The following is a 17,885-nucleotide window of genomic DNA, read 5'->3' on the forward strand; positions in this document are numbered from 1 at the left end:
CTCACGTGTAACAACACATTGGCACAAACAACACTGGCCTAAAATACATTACATAAGACATTGTGAATTAGTAGCTGCAGTGCAATTAATCCACTTTCAAATTTAATGACGTGAATAATGAGTCCACACAGGTGTAGTGAGGCCGACTTACAACTCTAATATAGGAATCTGACAGACTGAAAAACAAGAGTTGGGCAGTTAGTTTCAACCTGTGAGGCTAAATCTGCTCTTTGGTGGCAAAAGCTGATCTTTCTCACATGAATTATGAACAGGTTCTGATCTGATATTTCCAGCCAGAGACTAGATTCTTTGTGTTTTGACGCACAATCTTTCAGCAGATATATACTTTGGCGGTGCACAAAGCTACTGTAGCTTTTATCCAAGTAAATCTGATTCATGTAGCACATTTGCCTCGTTGCTTGCAAAGCTAGTTTCCTCCTCATGTGTAGCTCGGTCCTAAAATGACATCATGGCCCAGCTGAAATTAGCTCACCAGTTTTACATACGCTTTTGACAAGTCAGTCCTCTAATCCTCCAGCATGCTGATTGTTTTGTCATAATTTGTTGCAGGGCCATGGACACGGTATTGCATACAGTATTGTGGCAGAGTTTAAAACATGTATATGCACACACACAAGCGTAATAGAAGGGATTAGAGTGTGTAATCTGGTCCAGGCAGGACACAGGCGAAGGCATTTATGTTGTAGTAATCTAAAGCAGCCCAGCTAACTGACTTGGATTGTAATCAGACTTCCATCTTCCATCTTTCCACAAAGCAATTTCACATCTCTAGACATGGATGGATCACTAAAAGGGCCAAACAGGCACAGGCCAAGGGGCTCAAGAGGTCGGGGGGCCCACGGGCCAGAGCCTCTGATGTTATTGTTCACATTTCTTGTTTGAAACATACATAATGTCCCCAAAGAGATGTACAACAGTCGCAAAAAGCTGTAAAAAAAGAAAAAAAGATGACCAAGGCTAAACTATACAGACATAAAGTGAATAAGCTAAACAAGCAAAATCAAACAGCTTTATTATCATATTTCATGACATTATCATGAAGGGTTAGAATTCAGCTGCTGTATTAAAGGGCAACTTCACTGATTTTCAATGGATACATTCGATGGTTGTGAATGGAAGGAGTACATGTATGTTAGGATGTTACACTTCGCTCTGATATCCATGAATTAAACTATCCCTCTGCTTTTTGCTGAAAAATTCCTCCGGATGATGTTATCCGGAGGTTTTTATTTTATTTATTTTTTTGGTGATATTGCACATGTTACAGAGGTTGTAGCTTTGACTAGAAGTACAGAGATATTTCAGAATGAAGTTTAATATCATTCATGTAAATGTCGTCCCCCCATCTGGAACTGAAGGATAAAAGTTTAAAAATTGGGGAACGAGCCCTTTAATGGGGTCATATGGTTTCCGGTGCAGTATGGTGAAAGTTGTAGCATTTGCTTTTTGTTATTTTAATTCTTTGTTTGGATAATTCCATCTGAACCGAGTTCTCAACTCTCTTGGCCGCACAAAGGGACCAGAAAACAAAGGCATGCCACTAGAAAGTGTCTTGACTTTGGAGAAGAAGTGGACAAAGAGCTGCCGCGCTAACACGTTAACGCCATTGATCCCATTGCTTCACGCGCAGCTGTTGTTGGTTATAGTGATCATACACTGACGATCTGTGGTTTGCAAGGCTTCACAGGAAGCAGGAAGTCTGACTGGAGGCGTCGATTGATTAAAAGCCACTTTCAACCTCTGACTCTGCACGTATTAATCGGGGATTATGCAAACGTAAAGAAAGCGCGCGCGCACTAAACAATCGGCTGTTATTATTAAAACTTGAACGTGGCTTGGCAGCCGAAACGCAGCCCCACCGGCGCTTCTAACCTCTCCCATCTCCATTTTCCTTTTGTTTTTGTCGCGTGTGTGCGCGCACGCATATGCACGCGTGTGTGTGTGTGTTTCTCTTTTTTTCATTTTTCATTTATTTTTTTTCCCATCCTCCCCTTTCCCTCTTCCGCCGTGTTCTGCTGGGGGACTTGTGAATGGCAGCCAATGGGAGGGTTGAGTCCCCCTCAGCCTCTCAGCCTCCCTGACATCCACAGCGAGAAGTGATGCAGCGCGACTGAGACGCGCAGTTGAGGTGGAACAACGGGCAACAAAAAGCTGCAGTGAACGGATACGCTCGGCTCCGGCGTGCGCCTTCGCAACCCTGGGAACATTTTTTTTCCTCCTAGAATAAACTTCATTATCAGGTGAGCCGGGTTTTTTTGCTTACAACTTCTCTCCGGGCTGTGTTGATGCGCTTTTTCTAAAAATTTATTTATTTTTTTGTGGCACATTCGTCGCCCGAGCATGGAGCGGTTAGTTGCGCGCTGCTCGCACTCTAATTACCGGGGCGAAACACTTGGGTCGCCCCGGCGATACGCGGGCGTCCTCTCCTCTTGTGTGGAGTCTAATGAAATCGCCAGCGGAGCACAATTCATATCTGTTGTAATTAGTGGGATAACTTCGGGCTTGGAATTGCGAATGAGTTAGAATTCTAAGTTATTCGGTTCACATCCACAACCTCTTCGTTCAACTTTTGCTTTTTGTTCAGCGACTCTGAGCCTTAATTCTCATTTCGTTTGTCGATGTGGAAATCGAAACGTGCACCCCCCCCTCACTCCCTCTCCCCATCCCCTCCCTTCTCCTCTCACAGAGGTCCTGCTCGCACGACGCAGTGTCCGTTTGCCCCGCTGCGCTCAAGTGATGCAGGCCTGCTCCCCAAACGCACCTTTGCCGTATTTTGTCACGCATGAAAGTCCAGGCCTTTATACTTCTTTCCTACTCGAATCTGTGTCTGTGAAGCAGGTTTTTCTTTCCTCTTCCGCCTCCTCCTCCTCCTCCTCCTCCTCCTCTCCGTCTCCCGACGCTCTTGCTGCAGTCGGTGGCAAATTCACGGGATGCGAATCGATGCAGGTGGGACAGCATGCTCTGATAAAGGCGCTGAAGTGTGCATCTGTGCTTCCCTGCAGTCGCACTGTGATGCTCTGCTGCCTTTGTGCTGTAAGAGATCAGCTCAAAGGCCCTGCTTTTTAGTAGAGATACTCCTAGACTCCTAAAAAGAATAAATACAAAAAAAAGAAAAAATGTCCTCCAGCGTTATTGGAAAGTAGACGATATCAGTGTTGTGGCTGTGAATATTTAAGGGGCTTCCTGAATAATGCAGGCAGGGCTATAAAAGAGTTAACTCGGCTTCTTTGCTGAAAAGTTGCAGGTATTGACGGGGAGATGTGGAGACACTCGAACAGCCAATGGTGAAGACAGAATTTAGTGCTTGAGAAAGTTTCGCTGTCCTGCCTGTTGCCTGCAGATTGCTCCATGTTAGTTATTGCGCTGGCTCAATGTAAGCCTGAGGTAATGTGCCTAAAGGCAGCCAAGAAGTTGTTTGGGGGAGATGTCAAACTACCCGGGGACTATTCTGCAATAATCGCTTCTCTGCACACATACTTTTTCTAATACAAACAAGGACTCGTGCTAATTAGGGGTGATTGGGCAATAATGTAGGCTCCAAATAAAGACGTTCTACATTTGCAGTGAGCATTTTTCTTTTCTTTTCTTTTCTTTTTTTAAACCACTGGAGCAACTTCTTGCTTGTTTTTGTACAGTAGAGAGCAGCTTGGTGAAAGGAGATTGTGTGAAGCAGAACAGGTTTTGTGGCCCAGGTTTTTCATGAGCTGCTGGTTTGAAGTTCAGAGATGAAAGGGACAGAGTGGCTGATCAAAGTCCTACAGAAAACACGGCAGGTACTGAATATTTAACGGCTCTGCAAATACAGTGTGTGTGGGTGGGGGGGGGGGTTGTATTTGTGCTCATGGTACGAGTAGTGTGCGCCCATTGTATGAAGATGTTTAAAGTAATAAACTGGTTTGACAGACAGATCCAAGCCAGTGGCATTTGGTTTAAACCAGAGCTTAGATGACGATGGACAGTGCCTCATTTCCCCCCCCCCCCCCCCAGATATCTTCAAGTCTCGGGGGTCATGTGCAGCAGCTCAGGGGATCTTCCAAAAAGCTCTGCTCCAGCCTGTCCCTGTGAGCTGATCGCTGACGTCACAGGATGGTGGGTTTACCCGACCGCCAGACGATGTCGACCGGTGACCCGAGTTGATTACATTATTTGTGCTCCAGATGGGCGGCATCATTTTGATGTGTCCCGCTCATAATATCGAATGTTTCTCGAATCCGCAGCACTACAGCATCTGGAGTTAATAAAATCACATCCCAGTGGCCGCTGCCTGTTAGTCTTCTGTGTGTGTGTTTTGTGGGCATTTGTTGAGTGTGCACGTGCAAGCGAGTGGCTCTGATGTGCATGTGCTTTGCTTGCGGATGCTTTAAGTCTGTGGCAGAGAGCACCCCTGGGCATTGTAGTTCACTAGATGCACCTTGATTGTTTGAGTGCATTAGTCACGGTCTGTATGATGTGATAATAAATCATGATGTTGTTTGTACTGCGAGTGCTCCGGGATTCCTCCGAAGATTTTCTTGTGCCAAATATTTATCTGGAGATGTCAGTGTCAGCCAACTGAGCTTCTTCCTCGTCCTTTCATTTCTCCAGAACAATGCCCCCTGCCGGGTAAGACAGACTTGTTTGGCCACTTCTTCGAGAAAGGCAGATCTGACTTTTGTCCCCCCCATACCGTGATATTGTCCTTTATTTCTCAAGGCTTTTCGTGACAATTAGAACACATGTCGTGGAGGCACAATGGAGACTTCATAGCTGCTCCTTTCCAGTGAGTCTCACTTCCCTCACAGACGAGCATCGTAAAACGAAAAGGGGGATCTCTCACCCACCACTTCAGACGCCTGTTTCTTGTTATTGCTGGTTGCGGGCTGTCATCGCCTTTCCTCTGGAGGGCAGTCCCTGGTTAGATTTGCTTTTTACTGAAAACATTAGGATTGGAAGGGCTAAGTCACTGCGAGTTTCTCGAAACGTTTTAGCAAAAGGGGATTTAAGAGCTGGACAGGGGCCAGGACAGTAGACTGTCGCTGTAGAGTCTGTGTCTAACTCCCTCCCAAAAATAAGGCCCATTTTGCTCTCTGTGTGCTGAGAAGATAAATACACATGGATCAGACAATTTACACCTCACTTAACAATGGGTAATTATCTCTCCCTGCTTTGTGCAGGAGAACACCAATTACACAGAAATATACTCATAATTCTATTTTCAGAGTGTTTGGACAGATACATGGTGTGCGTGTTGTGTATGTGGATGGATGAAGCTGAGAGATACAGTGCATGGCTTAAGAGCCGAGATAAGAGAATAGTCCAGCTTTATACAGTGTGGCACCAGGACGGAAATCACTTACATTTGTGTCTTTGGGGTGGGAAACAGAGTCAATTTCTGCCAATGTTGAATAATGCAGTCTGCCAACAGCTTTTTTTTCCCTCCGTCTTCCCCCTCAAACTGTGGCTTGGCTCCACAGCTTTTCTAATTATGAAGTAGCTGAGAGATAGCTTCACAACTCCGATACTGTGGTGGTGGTGGTGAGTGGAAGCTGGCTGAATAGCAATCTAACTGAATTACCAACAAAGCCTGACAGACTTGTGGAGTTTAGTGGACATATTTGCAAAAGTAACATCCCCACCTACCTATTCAGTCAGAAAATGTAGACAAACACATTTAGAAGTAGGCACGCACAAAACACACAGACACACACACACACACACAGGCACAAATGCAAGCAAACAAACATAGTACAAAGAGGGAAGGTGTACAGTTCTCTGCATGCTTCTCAGCACAATTTAACAAGATATATTAGTCACCCAGGAGGCAGCAGAAAGCCAGGCATCCACAGTGTGTAGAAGACTGCAGTCTGACAGTGGGAGATAGTGATTTACAACAAAGCCCTGTAGACCATGGCACAATTTCAGAGTTGCGGAAATGACACTGGTAAAGCAGGGGCATGAAAGTCTATACACCAAGCACATCTCATTTCTTACACCATTTGCCCTGGGAAAGGGGGAGCGCAGAGAAGCTAAAGGGCAGGTGAGGAAACCCAGTATAGTAGCTCCGGCACAACGTGGAGTCGACCCTGGGAGTCGAATTCTGTTTGGGCATTGTCTAAAACATCAACAGAACGTAAGAGGAAGCCACCTTCAAGGACACAGTACATAACTTCTTTCTTAAATTTGAGGTGAAATCGATTTCCTGACCCTTGCGAGCGTACCATTAGGCTTTAGATTGGATTCGGAATTAAATCGCTATATCCAATGTGTGTGGGGGTGGACGGGGGGAGGGGAAACAATAATCATCTAATGGTGGAAATCACAGATCCAGATCACTATCAAAATTTAATCAACTGTTCGTTGGCTCGAGGCTGATCTCTGCACCAAATTTCATGGAAATTTACTCTGGGATCCTGCTGACATATGGTACAGGGGTGATAATAATACACCCTCCTTAGCAAAAAGTTAAAAAAAACACCTGCTGATTTGCATTCCAATATGATATTTATTAAAGACCAGGCATATATGTTCAAATTAGATCTCGGAAGCATCATGCTTACATATATTTGATGCCTTTTTGCAGGGAGTGTGTGTGTGAGACCCAGTTATACTGATATAAAAACCTATAACCTATAAGGTAAATCCTTCTCCAACCCTGGTCATCTGGCACTCTGTTACTCGACTTTTCCCCCACAGGAAAGAAAAAAAGGAGTTCTGATATATGTTTCTGCCCTGCCTTAAGGTAGCTGGTACAGGTGGAAGAGTGCGAGTGAGTGTGCGGCAGACGGATCATGTCCGCAGGTCCTGCCTTTCCCCTCTAGTTGGATTCCTGTCTGTGCAAAGCCCAGAGGCTTAACTCTGGCTGCAGTAAGTGGACTGAGGAACGCTAAACACTGTCTGGGGTAAGGCTGCTGAACATGACAGCCAGTTAATAAGTGTATGGAAGACGAGCAAGTGCATGAAGGAGTGTGGGGGGGGCTGGGGCGGGGGGGCAACATTGTCTGTCTGACTTTTGAGACTTTTTGTAAAAGCAAAGGGAAGAGGGAGAGGGCAGGATCGGTCGGGTGAGAAGGGAGATAATATTGACTGTCGGATGACGAGAGGGTAATAGGAGATCAGAGAGTCCAACTGCAGGACAAGGAGCATTAGCGCCTGGCTGAAGTACAATGAAGACAGAAGGCAGTGAAGGGAAAGGGTCGAGTGGTGGATAAAAGGAGACTGAAGGAGCGTCGCTCTTGTTCCAAGTAGAGAGGTACGGCGAAAGTAAGCGATAACGATGCTTACTTTGCTCTGGCATGGCACCCGCAGTGAGAGCAGCTGTCAGTAAGGCAACGCTGGCTAGTGGGACGCTGCTCAGATGCCACGTGATATGTTAACCCCCACCCCCTTCCCCTTCCGACACCACCGACGGTATGTGACAGATTGCTGGTGTCCAATTACATGTGTGTGTTGGTCTGCAAGTGAGAGGCCGGTGACAGTGAAGCTGTTTGTGGGTCTTTTGTGCGTGTGTGCGCATATTGAGGTGTGTCTTTGTGTGACTTTTAGCGTGTCAATTTTTCTTGGCAGCAGTGATGGCAGAGTGATGTGATTTTCCCCTCTAACAGCCTCCAGGAGTAATGATCCAGGGTATTGCAGATGACGTGTAACACCTCAACCCAGCGGGCACTGGCGCTGCAAAAACCTGTCCTTATAGGTTAGGCTTCAGGGAGGCTGTTGTCTTGGTGGCAGCGCCGTGTGCACAATTCCTCTGTCTCCCAAACCTGTCAGCTTCAGATGGGCACGTCCTTCTGTGGATAATGGTCTCCTGTCCATATTGTGAATGATATCTGGAGTCCATTGTGCGTCCGTTTCCTCCTATGTGCTATTGTCCTGCACAATGCCTTTGTGACTTTGTTTTTTCCTTTTTTTTTTTTTTTTCTGTTTTTGGTACAATGTGCAAGCTGTATTCTGAGGTGCTGCAAATGAACAGGCAAAAAACATCAACAAAGGTCTTATTTACTCTCAATCCCCGGAGTGAAAAAGAGAGGTTTCTGCCATTGTTCCACCGCCTCTCAAAACATTAGGATGGTTCATAGCGAATGAAAGAAACAGAAAGACCTTCGCTCAAACTACCTGCCGAATCAAAGGAAGCGTACCAATGTGGAAACATATTTTCCTCGGGGAAGGACACAAAATGAACTTTCTGCAGCAACATGGGACATGCAGTACTAACAGCATGCTTGAGCAATGGGCTGAATGATACCCATTGCTGTCTCTCAGACAGTAGGGGGGACTTGCCCCCTTTAACAAAAGGTCATTCTTTAAGACACCCTCCTGCCGACCACTGTGCTTTGACATGAATAACTGACAAACGGATGTGTACAGGTCTCAAAGGCCTCCAATTACTGTTTGACGCTGCTGTCCGTCAAAGACAAATGGGGCAGGACCTGCCAGGGGACCTTCAAGTTGCCAGAGCAGGCGGCTTCACAGTCCACCCTTGTGCCAGAGGAGCTGAAAACGCTCTGCAATAATTGAGTTTGATCTAATGAAGGCAATGCCAAACTTGGGTGATTGTTTGCCTGAGGACAATGCAAGAGAGTTGAATGGGTTGTTGGGAAAGATGCCGGGGGAATTTCTTTGAAATGGAAAAATTGCATTAAACATTCCATTTGTATTAATTATACTGTGCCTCTCATTAACATCGGTGCTTGTGGCAGCAGCAGCGGCAGCAGCAGCAGTGCTGCCGGTGGTACTGGGCTTAAAGCAGCACTCTAAGCAATAATATTAGAGGCAACCATCCATGCCTGAGGCATGCTGAAAGTACCTGTGATGTCACTGAATGAATGAATATAGCTTTATTCTGAAGCATTGTGTCTAGACCTTTGGTCCTACGAGACATCAGTCACTCAAGTTATTCACCACCAGATTCAATTAATCATAGCCTTAATTCAATCCGATGGTCGGGCCTCCCAGCTGTAAGCCTCTAAGTGGGTTTTAAGAGAGTTGGAGACTGCTGGTGTATGGTCCTCTTCGCAAGAGCTGAAGGGCTGCCTGTCTAGCAGGGATTTAATGACACTCCAGAGGTCAAGGGTTAGACTCAAAGAGGCAGGTAGAGTGGTTACTTGGGTCTGGCATGAACTGGGTTCAGTGTCCAAACATGATGGGGTGCACTCACAATTGAGCAAACATGCAACAAAACATGACCTGTACATTGAGCTACCCTCCCAATCCAACACACAAACTCACACAAACACAAGTAAGAAAGTGTGTGTGTGTGTGTGTCTGTGTGTGTGTGCATGCATGTGTGGACACATACACGCGCACACACACACGCTACAGTGTCAGAACTCGACCTACAGCAGCAGAAGCAGACCCTTGTGAAATGCTGTGTGGATCTCCTCAGTCTCATAAATAATGGACGTTGGTGAAGCATCTGTCAACTTTTCTGTCAACCCTGTTCCAGATGGGAGTCAGACAGGCCAGGCCAGAGAGGCATGTTACATACACATAACAAACCTCAATCTAGTGTGTCTCATGCACCCGCACCCTGTTTACATCAGCACTCTGACACCCATGCTCATCTACACGCCTCGACCTATCTGCTGATTTATTAGGACCTGCACCCAGCTTCCTTGACCACTTGTCCGACCTGCCAGCAGCGCGCACACACACAAACACACACACAAATTCAATCATTACAAAAGAAAAAAAGACCTCCCCTTGGTTCAATAAAAGCAAGCACACTTTTTTATCTAAAGACACTAATTCACCAAAAGTAGTGCTTCCTCTCTTGGTGAAGGGAAAGTGGTAAACACATACTAAAATATGGTACAGCTCAACTAACAATAACTGTGGGTTCCTTCCCAACGTAGCCACAGCGCTTTGCACTCTGTAAGTCATAAAACCCTCGGCATCTGCCCCGTAGAAATCTGGGTGTGTTGTCTGCAGGTACAAGGACAGGAACGGGACAGCGAGCAAGCAAAAATCCGGGTTTGTGCACTGGAACAAGCTTCAGCAGGCGCTTGGTCTCTTGTTTTGCTTTCCTTCCCCTCTGGCAGCTGGGTGGTAGGATGAGTGGGTTAGGTGCTGCCGGGTGGCGGTTACTGTACGGTTGCTTTATGGACTAAAGCACTGTCTTCCCGGCCTTGTCGTAATAGAGGATTCAGCTCATAAAGCAGCATCATGATTTGCAATAAGCAGAGTTAGGGGAGAGTAATGAAGGTGTAAATCAACTGAGCCATTCTTCACCCCCCCCCCCCCCCCCCCCCCCCCCCCCTCTTCTTTTAATCTGATGTTGGCAGTCTCTCTTGCTTTCTCCTTTCTGTTCTGTCTGCTCTCACCTCCTCAGCTTCTTTCCTCCTTTCTTTCTCTCTCCCTTTGCAGTAATGGAAAGCCTGGCACTCAGTAATAAAGCAGAGTGAGCAGCAGTATTAGTAAACAGTCTCTGCAATCATTCAACCAAGTCCAACTCCTTTATTTTGTCTGCAAGGTATTTCATGCCCCCGTATGGTGTTAGGGTTGTGGGCGTGGGGGCTAATGAATGAGGATGGAATGAGGAGTATTTAATACCAGTCTGGGAGAGGCAGGGACTATTTGTTGGGCCTCTTCATAAGAACTCCTTTGTTTTCATTCTTTCACAGAGGTTCAGAACAAAAAGCCTTTTTTTTTTCAATGGCGGCATTAAGAATGTAGATGCAAATTTGTTGCATACAAGCTTTGCAAAGAGGAACCGGGGCCACACAGCCATTAGCAGGGCACTGGGGCTCGCAGCACTCGCTGCCCTTTCCCTAAATAAAGATGTCATCAGAATTTTGAATTGAGTGGCAAGTGAGATTGGGAGCAATCCTCAAAAGAGAGGGTCCAATACTCCTGAGTTAAAATGCCTGGCAGGGAATCATGTTAAAATTTCCATTGCTCGCTGCAAATCGATCGTATGGGTCCCTGCTCTCCAATATCCATGGTCACCTTTGCTATAAAGAAGGGTATTACTTCTTTAATGCAGTGGGGCTTCGTTCTGTGACCAGTGAGGAGAGGAAGGAAAAGAAATGTATCTAGTGACCTCAAACACAAAGAAATGATGGCTGGGGATAATGAAAGAAAGTGGCCTGAATATATCGTTTTGCCAGTTCATGAGCAAGATTAGTTGCTTGAAGTCCGCCCGTGACATTGGGTTGAATTATTTTCTTCGTCTGCCTGTTTAACTCTAGGTAGCCTCCGTGGACGCGTTAATGCAGTATTGATTGTTTATCTGTAATAACACCATGCTGCTGTTGCGCTGGCGACAACAGTGCAGGGAGAGGGAGAGGGCAGGGGAGATGGGGGAGGGTTCGAGGATGTTTGAGGACAGAGGGGAGGGGGCCGCGGGTGGTAAGGCGCTGATAGATAACGCACTATACTCGCTTTTGACTGGTGGCTGGTGATTGTGAATCTGTGGGTAAAACGAGGTGGCTGAACATATCCTATCTGGCAATAGTCCAGGTGTGAAATGGGAAATAGAAACTGGGGTGAAAACGTCAGTGCAATGTGGCCGCTGCTCGATAAGGCTGTCTCCTGTCTCCGAATAATTCAATCTCTTGCTCCAACCATTCTGGTAACTGTCCGGTGCCAATGTCGTCGTCCGCCCACTCTCTGCTCCTGGGCCCAGAGCCCATATGGCCAGCTACAGTGTCTCTCCGTGACCTATGGCCGGGCCTGTTGTTGAGCCAACCCTCCCGAGGAGCTTGGTAATTACAAATAAGCTGGAAGTCACACCAGCCACAAGAAAAGGTGAGTGTGATTAAAGACGTGGGTACAGCAAAGCTCAAGGGGTGCTCCACTGGCATCTCGGCATATCAAATCATGTGTCTCTGCAATGCTCGGAATCAAATACTACCCGAGATCAATCAGGCTTATGTGTTCATTAGAGTTGTCCGTTCATCCCATCTCCGCGCTCGTTTCGGTGATGAGGCGGTGCGTCCTCGGGGGTAACTAGCTGAAGTAAATAAACATGAGTCACTGTTAAGGTCAGGGGAGATCATGGCCGTCTGCTGTTCGTCTCTGAGGACTCCTCAATCCTTTGTGAGGTGATTGGGTTGAGCACCGTGCAGGAAGACCCTTATTTTAGCAACAACTGCAGGAGAGATTCAGTTGAAAAGCCAGCAAGCATCCCCGTTTTATTTCTAGAGGACCATCACTAATGAAATATGTATTTATAACAGGCCTTTGAATTCCGATGCCATCACAAATAGTGTGGCTTATTCTTGGATGGCATTCATACAATTCGTATTATTTTTCATTTGTTTTCCTTATTTTTTTTTTCTTTATCCCAAGGCTGTGCTCATACCCTGGCACAAGTCCTGCCTGTGACAAATGGCTTTCTTAACACTCAAATGCCTCAGTGGTTTTAGCTGGGTGCAGTTTGAGAGAATTCTGTCCAATTTATGAAGAGTCAAAAGCCAGAGAATCAGTGCACATCTGTAGCTTTTGAGTGTATGTGAAGCTTGCACTGTTAATAATGAAAAAACAGGTGCTCCTGACTGTCGCAATGTTGTTTTATGGTGGGCTTCTAGGAAAGGTCATTACTCTTAGTCGAGGGGGAAACACAATTTCTCCGCGCAGCCTTTTATTAGGGCCATATTTTAGGTGTGCGATGTCTTTGTTTTAGCCCCATGTATTATTTAGTGTTGTGTGACAATTGTGTTTGTAGCTGTCTAGTTGCTGACCCGCTGTTACAGTCGATATACCCTTGAATGGAAATGTGCTTCCACGTCGTTCCCTCTCATGTAATTGTCACAATGGGGAGGCTGAGATAAACGTGGGAACACAACTCTTCCACTGATTTTCAATTCGCTGCACCAAGTTTGACCTTTGTGTAGTTCAATCAATGCATCTGCTTCAAGAGACAAACTATTCATTTAAAAGGTAACAGTTTGCAACGTGATCTAATATCCTGGTAGGGCAATATTATTAGGGGGTAAACAACAGTATTGATACGGGGATAATAACTTTTAATCACCAGATTTATTGTGAGTATTACTTCGACACCCATGCTGCTCTGGCCTTTTGCTCCAGACCGTGCAGGGCTAAATGTACAGAAAAACAAGAGTCTCGCACTTGACTGCACATGGCAAACACTTGGGAAGCAAACACTGATTTGCATAGAGACGGAGGCTCCCATAACCACTAGTGTATTACCACAAAGACCACAGTAGGGAAAGCAGGAAGCCGGCAGACCCGTCCATTGAGGCTCCTCTATTCCTCCCACCCCTCCTCCCCCCTCTGCCATTGTCAGTCCCTCACAAGAGAGCTGTGTCAGACCACACGGCTGCTGGTGACAAAATGTGCTCCGGTGAACACACGGGAGAGCAAACAGCCGAGGATGTCTCATCTGCTAACGTGTCACCAGATGAATGCCATTAAGCTATTATTTCTTTGCTCTTCATGTGCAAGGATGTCTTGTGCCCATTTGTTCTGCCGTTAAGCAAGGATGACCACATCTGTTTGCCACCAGGGTCCCAAGCATTATTAATCTTTGTGGAGAGGACATTTAGCAAAATCAAACCTCCATTTATTAGCCCCTAGCGCAGGATTGGAGAACTGGCGAGGGGAGATAATGACTTTAAGCTCCCATTTAGTCAATTAATTCTGAGAAGCGGAATCAGACACTGCTCACTAAAAAGTGAGTCTCTGTTGTTTATGATGCCACAGTTGAATTCCATATTCCTGGGCTGAAAGTCATTATTTGGCACTAGAGCTGGAACAAAATGATGCTACCCTAATACACTAAGGGAATCAGGAGTTACAGGAGAGAAGGGACACTTTAAAATAATGTGCTTTAAGGATCCTCTTCAGTTGCCATTTGGCTCAATGGTAAACACAGCCATAAACGCTGGTGCAAGTTCACAGGAGCCCATCTTTGCTTTTTGTTAAAAGGCACAAAGAAAAAGGGAGTTAGCTGAAAGACAGAGGAGTGTGTGGAGAGCTGGCAGCCCACAATTTAGTCCAGACTGCGGAGACATAAAATCAAGTGCACTAGAGGAAGGGTTACTTCAGGAGCCCTCTGTGGGTTCTAAACTGGGCCACTCCGACAATGGTTGTGAGAGCTCCGGACTAAGTGATGCTAGCGCTGCTGAATGATGGCGCAGTGGAAATAACCAGAAAACAGAGAAAATAGGGGGCTCTCATTGACTTGTCCCAGATTGTATGATTTATATGGGTTATTTGCTATGCATTTGGGCAGCGAGGCAAGGTAATGTGTTCGCCGCGAGCTCTGGAGTGGTGCACTGGGATGAATGCTGTGGGCATATCTGACGGGGAGAGTACGAGCTGATTTGTTTGGATCCCTATCAATCAGTCAAAGGCACTGTGTCACATCTGTGTCATCTTTTCATAGCAAACAAAAAGTTTATTTCTCTATATTTTCTCGGATATGTTAGCAGCGTGTGGATAAACATCCAACAGCATCCTTTGAAAGAAATTGGGAAGTGTAATGTTGGTAACACATCTTGGAGTGAAACTTAATGTGCTATTTAGAAGCAGAAAAGGGGCTTAGAGAGCCGTTAACTAAATCTTGGTGCTATCCTAGTGTTGTAGGTTGAATCCTAATTTTGACTCTGGTGTTTTGCACTACAGTGCTGACATTCAGTTCACTTCAGCTTTGCATTCCAATTTGACTGGGGATTTTCGGCTGTTTATTCGCCAGAGTTTTATGATGATGATTTTGCCCTCCTCAATCTGCAGGCATGTTTTATTTTCCTTTGTGGTTATATCCCCCCATCTGTCTAAAATCTCCTCTCTGTGATCAATTTCCTCGCCCTAATCTGTGGGGCGTGTGCGTCCGTACGTCACATCGGAGTGGGGTGACGTTATTTTCAAGACAATGCCGCAGTGTGTCTAGACAGTGTTTGTCAGCTAAACAAAAGATCAATATATATTGACGGAGTTTGGAAAGATTTTCCTCCTTTTTGGACACATCTGTAGCTGTTCTGCTGCAAGGACAAGGGTCGCACTAGTTTTGTTTTTATTTTGAGAGCCGAACTTTATCCAGATACCTAGTTTTGGATTATTTGCCATTATTTGACTATTTGGGAACTAGGTTGTGAACCACTAACCCACATGGGCAATAAGACAAATGGAGAGCCCCAGATTTGGGTCGGGAGCATGGTTCCCCAATTCATACTTGGGATTTCGGCTGTAAATTCCTCCAGCGAGGGGCATAACATGGAATGACACCTACTCTTAACAATGAGGCAGGGCGGAAGAGGCAGCACAGAGGCCAAAGAGAGCAAAGATGGCGGAACAACCAGCTGCTGACACCTCCACACATTAGCAGCCTTTAAGGGTCTCCTCTGTGGATTGAAACATGACCACGCTACCTGTGGCACCGTTGCCAAACCCTCCTCTTCCTCTCACCCCCCCTCGCCCTTCCCTCCCTCATCCCCTGTCTTCTCCCTTGCTCGCCCCCCTTGGCTGACATTCTCCTCTCTCACTTTTAATTGCACCCCTGGGGCTCTTTCTGGGTTGCTGTGCAAGTCTCCGGCTCACCGGGCACGATGGGGTGCTTTGGCGTGTCGCTCATATCCCTCGTTAGGGAAAAATAAAAAAAATAAAAAAAACAGGAAGAGAAGGTGGGAAAGTTTGAAGAAGGTAAGAAGGGGAGAGGAGGAACGGAGAGGAGCAGGGTTACTCTAAGAGGTCACTCCCGAGTCTAGATTAGGCTAAAATGCCAGCTGCGCTTATTGTGTGGAACAGCACATGTGCATTAAAAAGGCCATTAGCCAGCCAGACCCGATATGTATTGATGAATGCATTTGTGCGCCTCTCCGTGTCCCTGTCTCTATCCTCATGGTCGTGTGTTCGATAAAACCAATAGATAAATTTAATAGCTAATTGTTCTGATTCTAAATGTTATCCCAGGCAATTCTTTGAGCATGGAATCACAGGGCGTTCAAAAATCGGCAGCAGACACATTAATCTTGCTTACCCAGCACCCAGCTCAACTCGCACATCTTATTGCTATATGGCGACTCCACACAATCTGTGACAGGCAATTTAAAGCAATTTACTTTTTTCATTTCTTCATCAAGCATTTTTTTTTTCTAATGCAATTAAATGGCACATGACATGAGGCAAAGTCGGGCCCCAGACGAGAGAGCGAGACAAAGAGAGAGTGAGAGTGTGTGTGTGTGAGGAGGGAGAAAATAAAGGCAGGCTGGTGCTTGTTGTAAACACTGCCTCTTAACTGGGAGAATATAATTATGGTGTCATGTTCTATTACACACCTTCATTATGACGATGGTGCTCCCTGAGAAAGCGAACAGAGAAAGACGAGACCTGTGGCTCTTTTTTTCAAAAATCACTGGGCTTTCGAGGAAGATGGCTGGGAACAAGAACACGCTCGCGCTTTCTTTGGCACTTTCTCTGTCGTGGCGTCACAGTCTCGCTCCGGTCCCTGTGTCTTTGATGGGAAGTCCCACTTAGATTGCAACCTAGGCTTTTAGTTCGTGCCATCATTGCCACTGGTTTTAATGAGAATTTCAGTGCCACTGTGAGGTCGGACAGTTCGATGAGCAGAAAGTTGAGACGTACTTTATTTAGAGGTAATACAGATTGATCAGGGAAAGGTCAAAGGTAAACCGGGACTTACAGTACGTAATTTGCTCCATAACTTATCTAGGTGCTGTCAAAGCAGTGCAAAGGTTTCTAAATGAAGCTCGCACTACTAACCAGTCACAGTAGGTCAAACCCTGTGCATCACATGCTGACACGAAAGGATATGTTGCAAGTATCTTTTGACACAGCGTCAGTGTTTGATACCCCCTCATGCTGCAGCTAGCTAGATTCCCAAAAATATGTAAATGGTGATAAATGCTTCCAAGGAGCAATTTGAGTGTGTCCACATGTGCAATACATCTGCCTAAATGTGTTTTTCTACCGAAAACAGAGAAATCCATCACGTTATTGTAGGCGAAACAAATAATCCAACTTGTCTGTGTTCTTTCAACTTTTCTTTTTTCACATTTTCATGGATTACCAGATAAAAATAGGAAGATATCCTGTGTATCATTATCCAACATTTTCCATGTTGGCGCCTCCATACTCCTCTTTGTGCTCTTTGTAAACAAAGTGATTGCAATGTGCGAGTGATTCACGCGACACTCGGCAGGCTCTGCTTACTGTGTAGACATGACGCTCCAAATACAGTAAATGCTGAGGCTTAGTTTCAAATCTGTCACATTGCTCTTTTCTTTTTCTCTTTCTTTTTTTGTAAATCGGAAATCTTCTTGGCAATGTTGCCACACTGTCATCATCATTTATCTGAGTAATTAAGTTGTGCCAACAGACATAAAGGTCAATGCTGTGAATAGGATCCAAGGTAAAATAAGCTGGAAATTTTCTGTGAGTCCATCCTCCATCTTTCTTAGGACTCCCTCACTCTCATACAGTAGAATAAAGAAGCAGGCATTCTGTCATTGCCACTGGGCTACATGTGGCACTATAGCATTCTTAACCTGCCGCGACATTTTTTTGACGTTGCAAAATAAAGCTTTAGCTGACTTACTCGTGGATGTGTTTCCTTGTCAAGAGAATTATCAGGGCAGGGAGCTGTACAACGTGGTTTCCAGGGTATGACAAATTTGGTCAAGGGGCAAGCGCTCCCTGGGGACAGTAGAGTCCTCTATACAGTGAAAGCATTAGCTTTCCACAGTGGCATTATGAAGAAATCTATTGGAAATGCTTGCTTCCCAGTGCTGGGGGACTTGAGGTAGAAAGCTTCATGAGTTCACCCCAGAGACTGACTGGTATTTCCAACCATGTTGAAGCCTACAGCAAATCAATAGCTCAAAGTCCCACATGCTCCTCGCCAGCGTCAATTAAGTAAATTCATAAAGTGGAGTGTGTTGGTATGTCGGGGGAGGGAAATTAAATGA

At 45.7% G+C, this 17,885-nt stretch overlaps 1 protein-coding gene across 1 annotated transcript in view; it reads left to right on the forward strand.

Moving 5' to 3' along the window:
- The first annotated feature begins 1,704 nt into the window (after window positions 1–1,704).
- LOC137104526 (cadherin-6-like) overlaps window positions 1,705–17,885 on the forward strand; it is a 58,824-nt gene continuing 42,643 nt past the window's right edge. Inside the window, exon 1 of the mRNA XM_067485829.1 lies at window positions 1,705–2,261. The gene's annotated coding sequence lies outside the window, so the exon portion shown is untranslated. The remainder of the gene's footprint in view (window positions 2,262–17,885) is intronic.

The sequence above is a fragment of the Channa argus genome, chromosome 19 (assembly GCF_033026475.1).
Source record: "Channa argus isolate prfri chromosome 19, Channa argus male v1.0, whole genome shotgun sequence".
In the NCBI taxonomy this organism is placed as follows: domain Eukaryota; kingdom Metazoa; phylum Chordata; class Actinopteri; order Anabantiformes; family Channidae; genus Channa; species Channa argus.